The sequence below is a fragment of the Notamacropus eugenii genome, chromosome 6, assembly GCF_028372415.1.
Source record: "Notamacropus eugenii isolate mMacEug1 chromosome 6, mMacEug1.pri_v2, whole genome shotgun sequence".
Taxonomy (NCBI): domain Eukaryota; kingdom Metazoa; phylum Chordata; class Mammalia; order Diprotodontia; family Macropodidae; genus Notamacropus; species Notamacropus eugenii.
The window spans coordinates 260,381,847-260,399,688 of NC_092877.1; positions in this window are offsets into that span (position 1 = coordinate 260,381,847).

Here is a 17,842-nt window from a genome sequence, read left to right on the forward strand (position 1 = left end):
CTATTTTCTTCAGTGAGCTTTTGAATCTCCTTTTCCATTTGGCTAATTCTGCTTTTGAAAGCATTCTTCTCCTCATTGGCTTTTTGAACCTCTTTTGCCAATTGAGTTAGGCTAGTTTTCAAGGTGTTATTTTCTTCAACATTTTTTTGGGTCTCCTTTAGCAGGGAGCTGATTTGCTGTTCATGCTTTGACTTCATGTCTCTCATTTCTCTTCCCAGCTTTTCCTCCACCTCTCTAACTTGATTTTCAAAATTCTTTTTGAGCTCTTCCATGGCCTGTGCCCATTGAGTGGGCTGGGACACAGAAGCCTTGATTTCTGTGTCTTTGCCTGATGGTAAGCATTGCTCTTCCTCATCAGAAAGGAAGGGAGGAAATGCCTGTTCACCAAGAAAGTAACCTTCTATAGTCTTATTTCTTTTCCCTTTTCTGGGCATTTTCCCAGCCAGTGACTTGACCTCTGAATATTTTCCTCACACCCACCTCACCTCCTGATCCTCCCAGCCAGTGTTTGGGGTCTGAGATTCAAATGCTGCTTCCAGCCTCAGGGTTTTGGGCGGGGGCAGGGCTGCTATTCAGTGTGAGATTAAATTCAGATGCTCAGGTGAGGGCAGGGCTGCCTCTCAGGCTCAGTTCCCTCAGGGAGTTTATGCACAGACCTTCAACAATGGATCCAGGCTCCTGCCTGCTTGGGGAGCCCTGGTCTGCCGCTGCCCCTCAGCTTCTGTCTCCCGAGGGGGCCCGAGCCATGGGGGCACCCCACTCCCCCCTCGACCCACCAAAGGGACTCTCTCACAGACCCCTGTCACCTGTGGGTGGAGGTACTTGTGCGGCCGCTGGAGATCCCGTCCCTGAAGCCCACTCGGATCTGTTCCTCTCGGTGCCGTGGCCACGGCAGGGCTGTACTCAGCTCCCAGTCCCGGCGCCCAGTCCGCAGCACGAAGGACCTTTTACGAGAGGTTTGCAGGTCTCTCCGGAACAGAAATCTCCCTCGCTCCAATGTTCTGTGGCCTCTGGGTGCAGAATTCGCCGTGAGTTACTTCTTTGTAGTTGTTCTATGGGTTGTGGGTTCAGAGCTATGTGTATGTGCGTCTCGATTTTATCTTTCTAAAAGGAAAGGAAATAGTGAAGGGAATTGAGAACTGGTTGGTAATAGAGAAGACATGAAAACTGGAAAAATGTGATCATGTTCTCTTAAACTTTGCGATAGTCAAGAAATGGAATGATGAAAAAGATATGCATCCTAGACCTTGGGAATCAGATTTCAAAAATTTCAGGAAAAGATCGATATATTTCCACAGATGGAAGATACAAAAGAGACATTTAAAGAAACAGATGAGGTTGCACAAAGTATTTTCAAATAAGTTTGATTCAAAAGGGATATATGAAAGAATGGGCACATGACGAAAGATGATTATTGCCAAAAATATTAAAAAACCTTATAAAGATGGTGACAGGCCCACATTGAACTGAAGCTTTGGGAGAAAGGTGCAAAATGTAGCATAAGAGGTTCCTGTCAGCTGTGTCTGAGGTAAGAAGATACTTAACAAAAGGAAAGAATAACCATTTAAGGAAGATGTTATAATATTGACAGATAACATAGAAGAGGCAGACTATTCAGCTCCTATTTTGCTTCTGATTTCTCCACCAAAGAAAATGAAATCTAATAAGAATATAATAAACATCTGGAAGGAGTTGAAGACTATTTTAAAAAAGAAGATAGTAAGAAAACAGGTGCATTGAGAAAAGGGATTAGGGCTTTCTGTCTATTTCTTTTATCATTTTTGGCAGAAAAGACTTCCTAAAGAAGGGAATTTTGTGGAAATGGCCATGCCAGAAAAATGAAAGCCAGCCCATGCAAAAAATTTATATATTTGGCACCAAATTTATTGGGATGAAGTTTTTGGCCTTTGGTCTCATGGAAAGGTATAGAAACCAGACTTTTCTAAAATGGCACCCTAGATACTTCAATTGGGGAAATGTTCCACTGGATTTGTGGGAGTCTCTGGCTTTAGATACATTATTGATTCCAACAGCAGGGATCCAAGCACACAAAGCAATGGGAGATTCTAGAATTTTCATAAGGAAAATTCTTCTGAAATGATGTACTTCTGCTCCTCAAATGAGTTATGATATTTTTTAACAGTTTCCCTGCCTTCATAATCCTGCTTTGGATTTTCCTGCATTTTATTTGGTATAGAGACAAGGTATTATTTGTTGTGTCCATTTCTGAATCTACTCTCTGAAACTCTCGAGCTTTATAGTTAATTTAAGGGAAAGGATAAAAGAAAAATAAAAAGATCTGAGGAGAGTCTGGCTCCATCTCTGAATGACCTCACTAAAATTTATCACATACTGAATAGAAATGGGGGTCTGTTTCATGACCTTAGTCTGGGATCGATGAGACTACCTTATCTCTGTATTCCTAGAATTAAGGGATCTAGCCCTCCACATGTATTATGTATCATAGGAATGCAAAAATGGCAAAACAGCAAATCAAAACAAAACACACCCCCTCAACTGAAAGATGCCATTAGGTCTTTTACATGACTCAAATACTTAATTTCATATTGAATTTTCTTGAATCAGTCTCCAGATTTGAACTTGTGACATATAGGCGCAGTTATCTCTACTTTGGTCTTTTATTCAATACTTCGTATGTAGGGTGATATCCCCCAAATTTAAGCTATCAAAGCTAGTACTGTACTGGAAAGCTTGAATTCAGAAGGTATTGCCATTTATGCAATGGATTAGCAGGCACGTCTGGGGGCTAAAAACAGGCTTCCATTATAATCCCCATTTGGATTATAAATTCAAATCTCAAATCCCAGACTAGTTGCATCCCAGGGTAGTAAGGGAATTCACAAAAGACTAAATAGATAGACACATGTCTCAATTTTCATAAAGAGAGAAAAGGCAGATTCTGGAAACCATAGACCAGTAGACTTAACATTAATCTCCTGAAAAATCCTAGAAATCATTATCAGGTAGCTACTGTAGTTTCTATGCATTTAGAAAAGAAGCTAGCATGGATTCATTATGAGCAAGCCTTTCTAGACACCATTTTCTTTCTTAATAGGATTACTAGAGTAAGGATGGTCAGTGGATAGAGCACTGGGCTGGGAATCAGGAAGACTTATCTTCCTGAGTTCAAGTCTGGCCTCAGGCACTTACTAACTGTGTGACCCTGGACACTGTTTGCCTCAATTCCTCATCTGTAAAATGAGCTGGAGAAGAAAATGGCAAACCACTTCAGTACCTTTGCCAAAAAAACTCAAATGGAGTCACAAGTAGTCAGACATGACTGAAAACTTTGATAGAATGAGGATAACGTCATAAATATAGCTTATCATGATTTCAGCAAAGCATCAAACAAAAATGTCTCGTATTCTTGTGGGCTACGTAGAAAAATGTGGATCAGAAAACAGTAGTTTATCTTCACATGAAATCTATGAAATAGGTAAGATTGATGAGTGGCACCATGAGATCCTCCATGGGTGGTAGCCACATGAACTCAGACACCAATATATTAAGATAGAAGCAGCCAATGGATATCTGTGCCACCGAAATATGTTTTCGTGAAAGAAGAGGTTGATGGTAGCATTCTAACACTAGGTCATTGCCACCAGAAATGACAGAAAGATCACCCTCGAGGAACCCAGAAGTATTGACCAATGCAAATATTTCAATGAAATTATAGATATGGAACAATAAGGTCAGGAACATCTAGTATTTGCGATACCTAGAAAATTGCAGTTAGGCAGCAAGAGTTATACCTCAGAAGTTTGCTGTTCTTCATAAATCAAGAAATAGTAAATACCTGCATGACAAATATAGATGCCAAAATAACGTTGAGAACTCAACAGATGACCTTTACTAGAACTGGAACATCATAACAGGCCAAACTGTTGCCCTCAATTACCTGGACAAAACATTGACCTATAAGATAAATTTAACAGCGTTCTTAATGGAGGTTAATTTATTGAATATTTATAACCTCTAAACTACGTGGAATGAAAAATTCTCAGAAAAATGGAGACCAAGTGGAAGAATTCAAAACCATATGGGGAGAAGATGAACATATTATCCCTTTTATTCTATCAGCTACTAAAATTGTCCCATCTCTTGTCAGTGAGCCTACAGAAGAAGCTTAATTCTAACATTTGTGTTCAACAACAAGGAAAGCATATGTTACGTTGACTTGTTCAACAGAGTGCCAAACACTGCAGGATAACGATTTGTTCTAGGGCCATTTATATCTAAACTTCATCAATTAAGATGAGAAGGGAAAATGATGAAGATATCTCGACCAGGCTCTAATTTATACAAAAAATCTATGGAATAGGATGTTTTTCAATAACAGTAAGTTAATAGTTCTCTTTGAACTTGGTTTTCATGGAAATATGTTTACTATTGCTATTGGCCTGGTTTTAAGGTATTTTTTTCCCTCAGTGTTTCTATAAGATCTTCCTTCAATCATTTAGGAATCTGTGAATTTTATTAGGGTGAGTACTCCTTTCAGTGACATGGGTTTTGACCCTTCTCTATACTTTTGTATTTATTAAGGCTTTTCTCTGTGAGTCAGAATGGTTTAAATTTGTTGACACTCTATGACTGTCTTTCAGGATGGTGTCTTCCATAAACTTAGTCGCAACTGACATATAGGTCATCGATAGACTCATACTTGAATCTTTTCCAGCTTGCTATGATCTGTGAGGGTTTATGAATAGTTTTGCAAACCCAAGTTCACCTTCATGAGATTATGAGGCATTGGGACATAACTTCAGAGGAAGTCCATGTGAACCCTGCCTGCAAGAGTAATTGAACCTTAGCCACTGATATCTGAGTGGGGCACTATGTTTTTTTTCTTCTTTCAGTCCAGAGTCCCTTGTGTCCCTAGTTTCATGGTCCTTCTCTGACATACACCCCATGAGAGATGAGAGAGAATGTCAGTGAAAGAGAATTTGAGGGACTGGGACCAGATTGACAGTTGTAGATTGGGGTAGTAGAGAAGGACCTTGCTAGATTGGACTATCTTTCCTATTACCCACTAGCCTTTCCCTACAATCCCCTTGGGAGGGATACAGGATTCCTTTTCTCCCTTCCTGCTTTAGACAGTTGAATTTGCTGGGTTCCAGGTGCTTTAGACTCTGATTAAGGTCTTTCCCTTGCTTTCTACCAAGGTCTACATGACAATCAGGCCAGCTAGTCCTAATAAAAAGTTCATGTTTTGCATAGCCTAGTGAGCAAGACTAACATTCCTGGAACCTTGTAGCTCTTGGGGCTGTGAAAATTTGAAATAGTCATTGGCTGGGCTAGGAATATCTAACTTTTTTTTAATTGTGCATTCCTCAAGAAGAAATAGATTATGTTAGTAAATTGGCATTTTGGGATTAGAAACACTGGTATACTGTACAGGATGGTAACTACACTTTGGTAGTCAGGTCATTCTTGTTTGTCTTTCTCTGTTATACAGACATTATTCTCCTAAAATTACAATTTACATCATTCAAATGCAAATGATTTTCCAGAAACCATGGTCGGGTTGTTGTGCAAATCTTTTTGGGCAAGTGTTAGATTGATGTCCTAGTTATAAGAAGATGAGAAAAAGAGAGAGAAACTGAGTGGTGCAGCTGATTCCAAGAAAATATGAATTTGAAAGTGAAGCTCATATTGGAATGGATGGTATAATTATATCAAATCCACATCTGTTTTTATTTTGCTGACTAATTCCCCTCTCGCCTTCTTTAAAGGAGATGTGACCTGGAGAATAAAATGCTCATTACCTTTCGCCTGCTTCACAATGTTTGAATCTATTTTCTAGTCAATGTGATTTAGAAAAAAAAATCAAGGAAAGTTTTGTAGAACATAACAAGGTGTTAACTTTATTATGGAAACATCCTTATTTGTTCAACAGTGACATTGCATTTCAGGCCTTTATTAACCCATCTCGGAAAAGATCGAACTGTCCTTAAATCAGACCAATTTGTAAGTAAGTAACTAAAAGTCCCATGACAGTTTGCTTCAACTTCATCTGTGCTGGCAGAAAAGAAAAGTATTTACATGGTTTATAACACACTCCAGCTGTTCAGTGGGAAAGAAGGTAAAGAGACTTCCAAGTAGAAAATTAGTGGTTTCATATCCCTAAGATGTGGGGAGGAAGGAAAAAAAAGGGAGAGTCGTGTTCAAAATTATTCAGTTTATATGCCCAATGAGAACCTGAGGATGTTCTTGCTGACCCACCGGGGAATTTTCTCACAGAAATTCTACATTCCTTTGTTCAGGGTAGTTAACAAATATTTGGTGAATGCTTATTATCCTTCCTTGCTACCATCCTCTTTTTCTTTTTTTTTTTTTTGGAAAAATCAGATCATTCAGGTGGGGGATATGATATAGTGTGACTAGATAAAAGCTTTGCCTGAGAATTTAGGTGACTAGATTCCAGTATTGATTATCCAACCAAAACACTCTGTATAATGGGATAGCAGTGCCTGTCCATCTCTACATTATAGAAAGGTTTTATGGGCAAATTAAATAGCATAAGTAAAAATTCTTTGGGTGTGTTGAAATGGGTGCTTAGACAACAAAGAGTATTAAAATGATGGATACCAAATCTCTAGCCTGGGGATTAAGTGAATGAGTGAATGAGAAAGCATTTCTTGAGTACTTCCTATGGTGCATTGTTCTAAGTCCTAATGGGAAAAGCAAAACAGTCCTACTCTCAAGGAATTCACATTTTAATTGGTAGAGACAACACATAAAAGAGAGTTCAGTTTCAGGGTGAATGAAAAGCTTTCATTTCCTAAGGGATCAGTGTCAGAACGTATGGCAAGGCTCAGGGGTCTTTAGGGTCTACCAACAAATCATACAGCAAAGCATGGTGGCGTGCAGGTCATTGTTGTTTGTTGTTTGTTCTGGAAGAGAACCATAATATGCATGATGCTATAACATGAAAATGAATTAGATATAAGTGAGGGAGGCCTATACAAAGTCACCAGCTTCATTTTCTCCTCCAGAGCCATCTGGGTCTAGTGGCCAGGTATATATCAGGACAACTGGAAGGCACAGAGTCAGGGCAGAGACCTTAGAGTTCTGATACAGGGTAGACTACCAAGTCATCCAACCAGTGTCAGCAGTCATGTTAGCATTTCCACCAAGCAGCCACCCCATGAGGTTTTGGCAGCCAAGAACAAAGGGAAGGCAAAGGTGGAAGGGAGCAATAAACATTTGGAAGGAAGGTTTTAGATAACATAAAAGATAATAGAAGGAGTAGCTAATATGAAGTTTTCCTTTTGGTTAAAAAGGAAGATGAAGCTATATGACCTTGCAAAGCTAGAATGGGAGAATTGAACCTATTACTAATAAGAATCTCCAGAGTGCAGTACCAAACCTATGTAGAAATGTGAAGACATCACCATTTTTCTTCAGCACTTTCCTTTGGAGAGTTCCTCTCACTTCTTGTACTGTGTCCTTGTCCCATACCAGGTACCTATGCAGCATCTTATGCCCTTTCTTCTTACAGGTACTCAGATAGAGAGCTAGGCATGTGAGAAGGATCTGACAAGCTAATTTACACAAAAGTACAACTGACAAACAGGATAATTTCTAGATGAATTTGACTATTCATAGAAATAATTTTATACCTCAAGGAATGATACTCTTAATAGTTGAATTTCAGGTACCAGAAACAGGCCTGTGGAAGGAATTTGAGGGTTGGGGCATGAAGTCTTCTCAGCTTCCTCCCTATTATGTCCTTAGTAGTTATTCTACATAAAGTATAAGACTCTTGTGGCAATCACCTTTTCCTCATATGTTGCTGTACTGAAACTTTGGTTGAGATAAATATATATGTATAGGTCATATTCTGTGACTTGCTGGGCTCATTTCTTTGAAATGTATTTCTTTCACCAGCACATTAGTGGTGGAGGGTCAAACAATGGTTGGCCTCAGGCTCATCTGATTTGGCCATTAAGAAAAATATATCGCTGATTCTTTCTGCTGTCTTAATGACTGAATCATATTGCTATAGAGAAAAAATATGTAAAACCCACAAAATTTAAAAAAGGAATTCTTAGTTTCTCTGATATTTAAGAATGATTCTAAATAAACCCTTGGCAGTGAAAGGAGAAGAAAAGGGAACAAAGTTTCTTCCTAAATTTGCATTTGGCTTTGTGAGCTCAGTTTCTCTGCATACATGTTCTGTTTTTCCTTCCTTGGTTCTTCTCTGTGAACTTTTGTTTAACAAAGAGAAATGGGCAGTGTGCAATGAAAACATTGGCTGTAGATCATTTTTAGCTGGAGAATGTTGCTGTTGGGAGGTTATAATTGGGCCTGTGGTTCTGAGAATAAGGAGGTTTGCCAGTATCTGAGTGTACTGTCTAATTAGCTTGTAGAGAGAGACCCTGGGAGTGTTCAGGGGGCCAATTTTTGATTTCTATGGCTTTAGTTCTTCTCTGGTTCTGCAGGATCTGCTAATCTTTTGCCCTAGCTAACTGTTTGTTTGTGTAGTGAAATGCCTTAGTCACCACAGAAGTCACACTGTGGCACAGGGAGAGCTTTTGAATGGTTTGAATGCTTGGCAGGCAAAAATATGCATACTTTGTTGCTTCAATGGAAAAGAATTGCATAGCATTCCTTTATATGCCCACAATTGCTTGGTACCTTGGCACGAATGTTATCTGCAAAGCCCAGGTGAATTTTGCAGGCTGCTTCTTGGATAGAAAGCAATGTAAAACAAAAGAAAACATAACACAACAAAAAGCAAGCAAACCCTTCATTTGGTGACCCAGAACGAATTATTTATTACTTTGTATACTTAAAAACGAATTCAGGGTTATTGTTCCTTTAAAAAAGTAGAAATCTAATGTTAAAGGCTGTATGCTACCGAGTTGCATAATTTGAAATAACATTCTGGACAAAGCTTAGAATGATGTTTCAGTGAATAGGTCTTTGAATACTAGAGGTTAAGAAGAAATCCCATTCTCCTAAGGAAAAAAATGTGATGAAAATATGAATCTTCCACAAGGTCACATAATTTCAAAATGAATGAATGAAAAATCATTTAAATATGGGCCAAGTATGCTATGTGCCATTGTTCTCAATACTGGTAGTACAAATACAGAAGCAAACACAAGCTCTCTCAAAGGGCTTATAATTTATTTTTTTTAATAATTATTTTATTTGTTCTCAGTGTTATATAGTCACTTCCATGTATCTTAAATTTTTTCCCCTCCCTTTCTTTTCTTTTCCCCTCCCTCCCCACTCCTTCCCGAGATGGCTTGCAATTTTACACAGGTTCTACACATACATTCCTTTTAAATACATTTTCACCATAGTCATGTGGAATAGAAGAATTAAAATGAATGGGAGAAACCATAAAACAAAACAAAACAAAACATAACATAACAAAAGAAAATGGTCTGCTTCATTCTGCGATCCGATTCCATAGTTCTTTCTCTGGATGTGGAAGGCATTTTGCCTCAAAAGTCCATTGGGAATTTTTTAGGTCCTTGCCTTGCCATGAAGGACTAAGTCTACCAGAAAAATTCCTCACACACTATGGTTGTTGCTGTGTACAAAGTTCTCCTGGTTCTGCTCCTTTCACTCAGCATCAGTTCATATAAGTCTTTCCAGGCCTCTCTGAAGTCTTCCTGTTCATCATTTGTTATGGCACAATAGTATTCCATTACATTCATATACCACCACTTGTTCAGCCATTCCTCAATCAATGGGCATCCCCTGAGCTTACAATTTAATAGAGAGAATCAACACAATTCCTTAAGAAAGACATTTTGGTCCTGGAAGTTATCGAATGGTAGTGTTGATTCAGGGGGAGATTGATATACTCCTTCCAGGAAAAATGTTAGAGTTGACTTGATTCAGGTGCTAGTACTGGAGAGCTGGGCATAGGAGAGAGGTCGAGAGATAGTATAAGGGCTAAGGACTGAAGTGAAACATGACTGGTGCATTCTATAAATAGTGGGCTAGGAGGGACAGTTACTATTGTAAGGCTTGTGTTGCTCATATAAGTTATGTATTTATCTAAATTCAGATCCTGAGGAAGCTTTGATAGACACATTGGTAATCTTGGTCTCTCCAAAGGAGATTTTTATTCCTAAATAGAGGGAAGCAGGAGAATAGGCCACAAGGCCACTCTCTACTGACAGGGATTACTTGACTATAATTATATCTTTCTGCTTCCCTAAATATTTTTAGTCAAAGGGAAATGATTATTTTCTTAGGTTCAAGCTGATTTTTCTGGTAACTATCTCTTAAAGAAGAAGGAATAACTGAAACAAATAAACAAAGACTTGGCTTCTCCCTCCCCCTCCCAATTACCCAAAAGACTATCACAAATAATGAACAGAGTAAATAGATTTATCCAAGCAGACATCAAATAGAAATCAGAGAAGTTAAACAACTTTTATCTCAGACAATTCAGTAAATGAACTTTTTAATTGCAAGTGGGATATCTGAGAGAGGGAGAGAGAGAGAGAGAGAAAGAGAGAGAGAGAGAGATTGATTGACTGACTGACTGACATACCACCTAATCTCATCCAAGGAGAACTTCCCCAAAGTCTTTAGGTAGACATGCTGGAAATCAGGTAAATGTTGAAAAGTCAGCTTTCTCTATGTGTCTAGCTTCTAAAGTTTGTTCTCTTTCATTCTGGTTTCTCCCCAAAGAAGGTCTGGAACCATGTGCATCCTCTCTCAAAGCAGGAAGGAAGAATGTCTTTTCTCTTTCAAGCTTTTCTGACACTTTCCCCCCTTATATAGTCACTCAGTGTCAATCATCATCCTCTCTACTAAAGAAAAGAGTCTTATTCAAATATTCTAGGCTTGAACCTAGGATTACACCACTATAGTTATGGATAGGTATGCTTTATGAAAAAGAAAAACAGCTTCTGGGGGTGGAGCCAAGATGGCAGAATAGAGAAAGCACTCAGCTGAGCTCTTTCAACATTCCCCTTCAAACATCTTTAAAATAATTCCTCAAATTGAATTCTGGAGTGGCAGAACCAACAAAAGGTCAGAATGAGACATTCTTCCAGCCCAAGACAACTTAGGAGGTTAGAGAGAGATCTGTGACATGAGAGTGGAATTTGGGTCAAAGCCCATGTGGATGGTGGCAGTAGTAACAGTAACAGCTTCAGGAACTATGAAGCCAAAGATGGTAAAGGAACTTGGCAACTGAACTGAAAGATAGTGTAAGGGACTTCTGTGTTAGCACGCAATGCTATTTTGCAACTTCATTGCTTATACCCTTTTCTGGATCAAAATTTCAGGGTGAAGAGGAGTACTTTCAGTCAAAAGGGTGTGGAAGACTTGAAGGGAAGTATCACTTTTGGTCATAAGGAATAAGGGACGCTGAGGAACGGTATCACTTCCCAGTCCTAAGAGATTAGGGACTCTGAGAAACAGTATCAATTGTAATCCCAAAGAAACAGAGATCCTTCCTATTAAGGATTAAAGGGTATGCCAGGAGATCAGGGACCACACCTTTTGCCAGATCACAGCACCTTAGCAGCACAAAAAATCTTCTAAAAATAGCAGTGTGGAAAAAACCTGAAGCTTGAGACAGTGTCCCTCCCCCCTCCCACTGCTGGAAACACAGCCTAACATTAACATAAAATTTAAAATAAAAAAAAACAAGATAACAACAACAATCTGATGATAAAAAAAAACTACCATGGTGAAAGGAAAGATCAAGACAAGTCAGAAGAAGACAATGAAGTCGAAACAAGTACAAGGAAAGCCCCAAAGAGAAATGTTAATTGGACACAAACCTAACAAGAATTCCTGGAAGAGCTAAAACAAGATTTCCAAAATCAATTAAGAGTGGTAGAAGAAAAATAAGCAAAGAAATGAAAGCATCTACTGATATTTCTGCTTTCTGCTTTTGGCTATAAAATTTTTATGCCCTAATATATGGTCAGTCTTTGTAAAGGGATCATGAACCACTGAGGAAAAGGTGTATTCTGTTCTATTTCCATTCAGCTTGCTTCAGATATCTATCATAGCTAGTTTATCTAAAAATTCTATTCACTTCCTAGACTTCTTTCTTATTTATGTTTTGGTTAGATGTATCTAGTTCTGAGAGGGGAACATTAACGTCCCCCATTATTGCAGTATTACTATCTATTTCCACCTGTAATTCATTTAACTTTTAAAAAAGTCTTTGATAAAGCACAATACTCATTTCTATTAAAAACACTTGAGATGGGATGGGAGGGAGAAAATTTGGTTGTTGAAAATTGAAAACAAAAAACTAAATAAATAAATTTGAAGAAAAAGCACTTGAAAGCATAGGTAGAAATGAATTTTTCCTTAAACTGAGAAACAAGCAGTTCCCTAAAACCATCAGTAAGTATTATTTGTAATGGGGATAAGACAGAAACCTTCCCAGTAAGTTTAGGTGTGAAACAGGGATGCCTACTGTCACCAATATTATTCACCATTGTATTGGTAATCTTAGGAATAGCAATAGGAGAAGAAAAACAAATAGAAGGAATCAGAATGGAAAATGAGGTGAAAAAACTATCCATTTTTGCAGATAAGATGATGCTATACTTGGAAAATCCCAAGGACTCAATGAAAAAGTTAGTTCAAACAAAATTTTAGCAAAGTAACAGGATCCACATAAATCATCAGCATTCTTACACATCACCAATAAAATTCTGCAAGAAGGGATAGTAAGAGATACCTCATTTGGGAGAACTCTGGACAATGTGGAAAGCCTGAGAGTGCACCTGTTGGGGCAGGCCCAGGAGCTTTGTTAACATAATTGCAGGGAACTTTTTGTATAGGTGGGGTAAGATTTGAATGATTAGAGAAGTATGGGTTGTTGACGATTTATGTGTTGGTTGTTCATGGGTAGGTGGGGCCAATGTGATGGATTTTGCTGAGTTTTTGTATAGGGAGAGTAAGATCTGAATAATTGGAGAGATGTTGGGAAAAAATGATGGTAGAACTCCTTTGCAGGAAGAAGGGGTAAGGAGTGTCAGGAGAACTAAAGAGGAAGGATGTGAGGGAGGGAGATTTAGTAGAACCACATCTTAAACTGTATTGTAGGGCAGTACTTATCAAAGCTTTCTGGTGCTGGCTGGGAAGTAGAGGAGTGGATTCAGTGGAAGAGAGTGGACATATAATTTATGACAACAAATGACTGTGGTAACCTTGTCTTTGACAAGTGTAGGTACTTGAGTTTTGGGGATGAGAAATCATTGGTTAAGAAAGATTGTTGGGGAGTTTTGGAGGGCAGTCTGGCAGAAGTTGTGCATGGACCAGTCTCTTAACCCATTTGCAAAGAGGGGTTGGGAAGGATGCATGGCCTAGATATGGAGGGAGATGATAGAGCATGGAACATATTACCTGTCAGATTTATGGATGGGTGAACAATTTATAAATAAAGAGGAAATGGAGAGCAGTGTGAAGTATAGAATGCCTAATTTAGATTATATTGAATTAAAAGATTTTTGTACAGATAGAACAAATGTAGCCAAGATCAGAGGGACAGCAGAAAATTGAGGAAAAATTTAATGGACAATTTCTCACATAAAGGTCTTGTGTATCAAGTATATGGAGAACTTTGCCAAATCTATAAGAGTATGAGTCATCCCCCAATCAATTAATGGTTGGGGGATGTGAATGGGAAGTTTCTTGATGAAGTCAGAACAATTTATGGCCATATGAAGAGGTACTTTGGATTATTGTTTATTGGAGAAGTGCAAGTTGGAGCAACCTTGAGATATCATTTTTCACCTGTTGAATTGGCTAAAACAATTGAAGGGGGAAGTGTAAAATGTTGGAGGGGATGTGGAAAAATTGGGATGCTAATTCATGGTGGAACTGTGAACTAATCCAATCATTCTGGAGAACAATCTGGAATTATGTCCAAAGAGTAAATAAACTGCCTTTACCCTTTGAACTAGCAATACAATGGGTAGGTCTGTTTCTTAAGATGATTAAGGATAAAGGAAAAAATCTATATATTCCAAAATATTTATAGCAGCTCTCTTCATGGTGGCAAAGAACTAGAAATTGCAGATATGTCTGGCAACTGAGGAATGGCTAAACAAGTTGTGATTTATGATCATGATGAAATAATATTGTGCTGTAAGAAATGATGAGTTCAATAATCTTAGAAGAAGATGGATAGACTTGCATGAAATAATGAAGAGCTAAATGAACAGAACCAAGAGAATAGTGTATTCAGCAGCAACAATATTGTTTTAAGAACAACTTTGAGTGACTAAGCCATTTTGACTATTATAAATATGTATATTAACTACAAAGGACCTATGAAGGAAGATGTTATCTTCATCCAGAGAAAGAACTGATAAATAGAAATATGTTCGGAATGGTATAATGATAGTCATCTTTAGGGCAGAGGAGCAGAGAGGAAAGAAAAGAAAAAGAAAAGAAAGAAAATTACATGATAACTTTATCATATATTTAAAAGAAATAGCAAGTTGTACATAACAGATTTTGTTTCACATACAATCATCTATGTTTCTATTCTATGTTATGGAAATAGTTTTTTATTTCTTAAGTTCAGAATTAGAAAAAAATGAGGAAAAGAAAGCAAAGGGAGAAAATCATGAAAAGACAACTAGTAGTTTGATAAAAAGAAGCACCAAAAATACTGAAGAAAATAACATCTTAAAAAACTAGATCTGGCCAGATGGAAAAAAGTACAGAAGTTCACTAAAGAAAATAATTCCTTAAAAATTAAAATTAGGCATGTGGAAGCCAATGACTCCATGATATAACAAGAAACAATAAAATAAAATCAAAAGAATGAAAAAAATAGCTGAAAATGTGTATTATTTCATTGGAAAAACAACTGACCTGGAAAATAGATTGAGGAGAGATAATTTAAGAATTATTGGACTACCTTGAAAGTTATCATTAAAAAAAAACCCTAGACACTGTATTGCCAGAAATTATCAAGGAAAACTGCCTGGAAACCTAAGGCTGGAGAGTTAAATAGAAATTGAAAGGATCCACCACTCACCACCTGATACAGATCTCAAAATAAAACCTCCAAGGAGTATTATAGTTAAATTGCAGAGTTCTGAAGTCAAAGAGAAAGTATTTGAAGCAGTCAGAAAGAAACTTTTAAAATACTACAGAGCTACATTTAGAATCACAGAAGATTTAGCAGCTACTGTATTAAAGGAGCAGGGGGCTTGGATTAGAATATTCCAGAAGTCAAAAGAGCTGGGATTACAACCAAGGATAATCTACCCAGCAAAACTGAGTATAATCTTCAAGGGAAAAATGGAAATTTAATAAAATAGAGGACTTTTAAGCATTCTTGATGAAAAGATCAGAGCTGAATAGAAAATTTGTCTTTCAAATATGAAACTCAAGAGAAGAATAAAATGGTAAACACAAAAGAGAAATCATGAAACCATAAGGGATTCAATAAGGTTAAACCATGTACCTTTCTACACATGTAATTTCTAAGAATTTTATGATTATTAAAGCAGTTAGAAGGATTATACATAAAAAGAGGTGGTGGGAGTGAACCAGTTTTGTTGGGATTATTTAAAAAAATAGATAGGCAAGGAACAGGGATGTCCTGGAAGAAGGGGGAAGGGAGAAGAAAAATGGAGAAAATTATCTCATATAAAAGAGGTATAAAGAAGAGCTTTTATAGGGAAATGGGGGCAATACTTGAACCTCACTTATATGTAAATTGAGAGAAGGAGAGGGGGGGAGAGGGATAGGGAAGAGGAAGAAGAAGAAGAAGAAATAGGATAGAAGGAAATGCACAATGAGTAATCATAACTGTAAATGTGAATGAGATTAATTCACTCATAAAATGGAATCCGACAGCAAAATAAATTGGAAATCTGAATCCAACAATATAAAGAAACACACACACACACACACACACACACACACACACACACACACACACACACGGAGTTAAAATTAGGTCCTGGTGCAGAATCTATTATGCTTCAGTCAAAGTAAAAAAGGCAGGGGCTAGCAATCATGATCTTAGACAAAGCAAAACCAAAAATATACCTAATCAAAAAGAATAAGCGGGAAACTACATCTTGCCAAAAGCAACTATAGACAATTTGGTGCCTAAACACATATGTACCAAGTAGCATAGATCCAAATTCTTGAAGGAAAAAAATGAATTACAGAAGGAAATAGTAAAATTTTACTGGGTGGGGCACCTCAACTTTCCTTTTTCAGTGCTAGATAAATCTAACCATAAAAAATTTAGAAAGAGGTCAAGGGGATGAATAGAATCTTAGAAAAGTTAGATATGATAGACCTCTGTGGAAAACTGAGCAAGAATAAAAAAAATATAACTTTTCCTCAGCTATAAATGGCACCTTTACCAAAACTGACCAAGTATTAGGTTGCTCATTAGTTACCACACCACCATATGCAGAGAAGCACAAATATTAAAGGCACCCTTTTCAGACTATAATACAATAAAAATAAAAATTACATTAAATAAAGTGTTGTAGAAGCGTAGATTAAAAATCAATTGGAAAGTAAGTAATCTAATCCTAACAAATGAGTGGGTCAAGGAATAAAACATAGAAACAACCAATAATTTCATTAAATAGAATAACAAGAATGAGACAAGATACTAAAATGTAGGTGTCAAGAATGTCCAGGGAATCAATGAAAAAAAATGTGAAGGAAGGTGGCCTGGCAGTTCTACATTTCAAATTATGTTACAAAGCAGTAAACATCTAAGCAATCTGGCAGTGACTAAGAAATAGAAAAGCTATAATAAATAAATAAAAACAAAGAAATGAAAACAAATTAAGAAAATTATGAAAAGACAATAGTAGCTTGGTAAAAAGAGGTACAAAAATACTGAAGCAAATGACATCTTAAAAAACAGAATTGGCCAAATGAAAAAAAAGATACAGAAATGGATGGGTAGAATAGATTAGGTACATAATACACAGCAGTAAATAACCATAATAACCCAGTGTTTAACAAACCCAAAGATCCAAGTTTTTAGGGACAAGAACTCACTGACAAAAATTGCTGGGGAAACTGGAAAACAGTCTGAAAGAAACTAGGCAAAGACCAACATCTCACACTATATACAAAGATAAGGTCAAAATGGATACATGATTTAGATGTAAAGGGTGATATCATAAGTAAATTAGGAGAGTGTGAAAAAATATGCCTGTCAGATCTTTAGTTAAGGGGAAAGTTCATGACCAAACAAGAGACAGAAAGGATCATGGGAAGTAAAATACAGTTGCATCAATACTTCCTTGTGTAGCAGCAAGCATCCTGACCTACATCCAAGATGATCTGATGGCACAGGTTCTTAGATCTGCTTTTCTAAAAGGAAAGCAACTTTTGAGGGGTCATCAATCTATTTTAATTATATTCACCATCAGAGAAAATATAAGCAGATAAATAAAGACCAAAAGACAGGCCTTCTAACAGTGTGACCATAAGCAATACATAAATCAGAGAGCAACAGACAGATCCAATTGTCTGACCATTGCATACATACGTATTTACCAGAGAAAGAAACACCAACACCAGGACTTTCAAAGCCAGGGGGGCTCCTTAACAGCTACCCAAAGTCTCATCTGGCACAAGAACCTTCTTCCAAAGAGTGAGCCCCCAAAGCAAAACCTCTCATCAGAGTATATATACACTTTTCAGAGCTGGAGGGCATGGCTCTCTTGAGTCGTTAGCAATTAACAAAAGGTGTGGACTTTCCTACAAAACAAACCTCCCCAAATCTGAGGCCCGTTAATGGACAGGAAAGATCTTTCATTAACATGAATCTCATTAACATTACACCTTGCTTGTCTGTGTCTCCTTATGAAATGCCTTC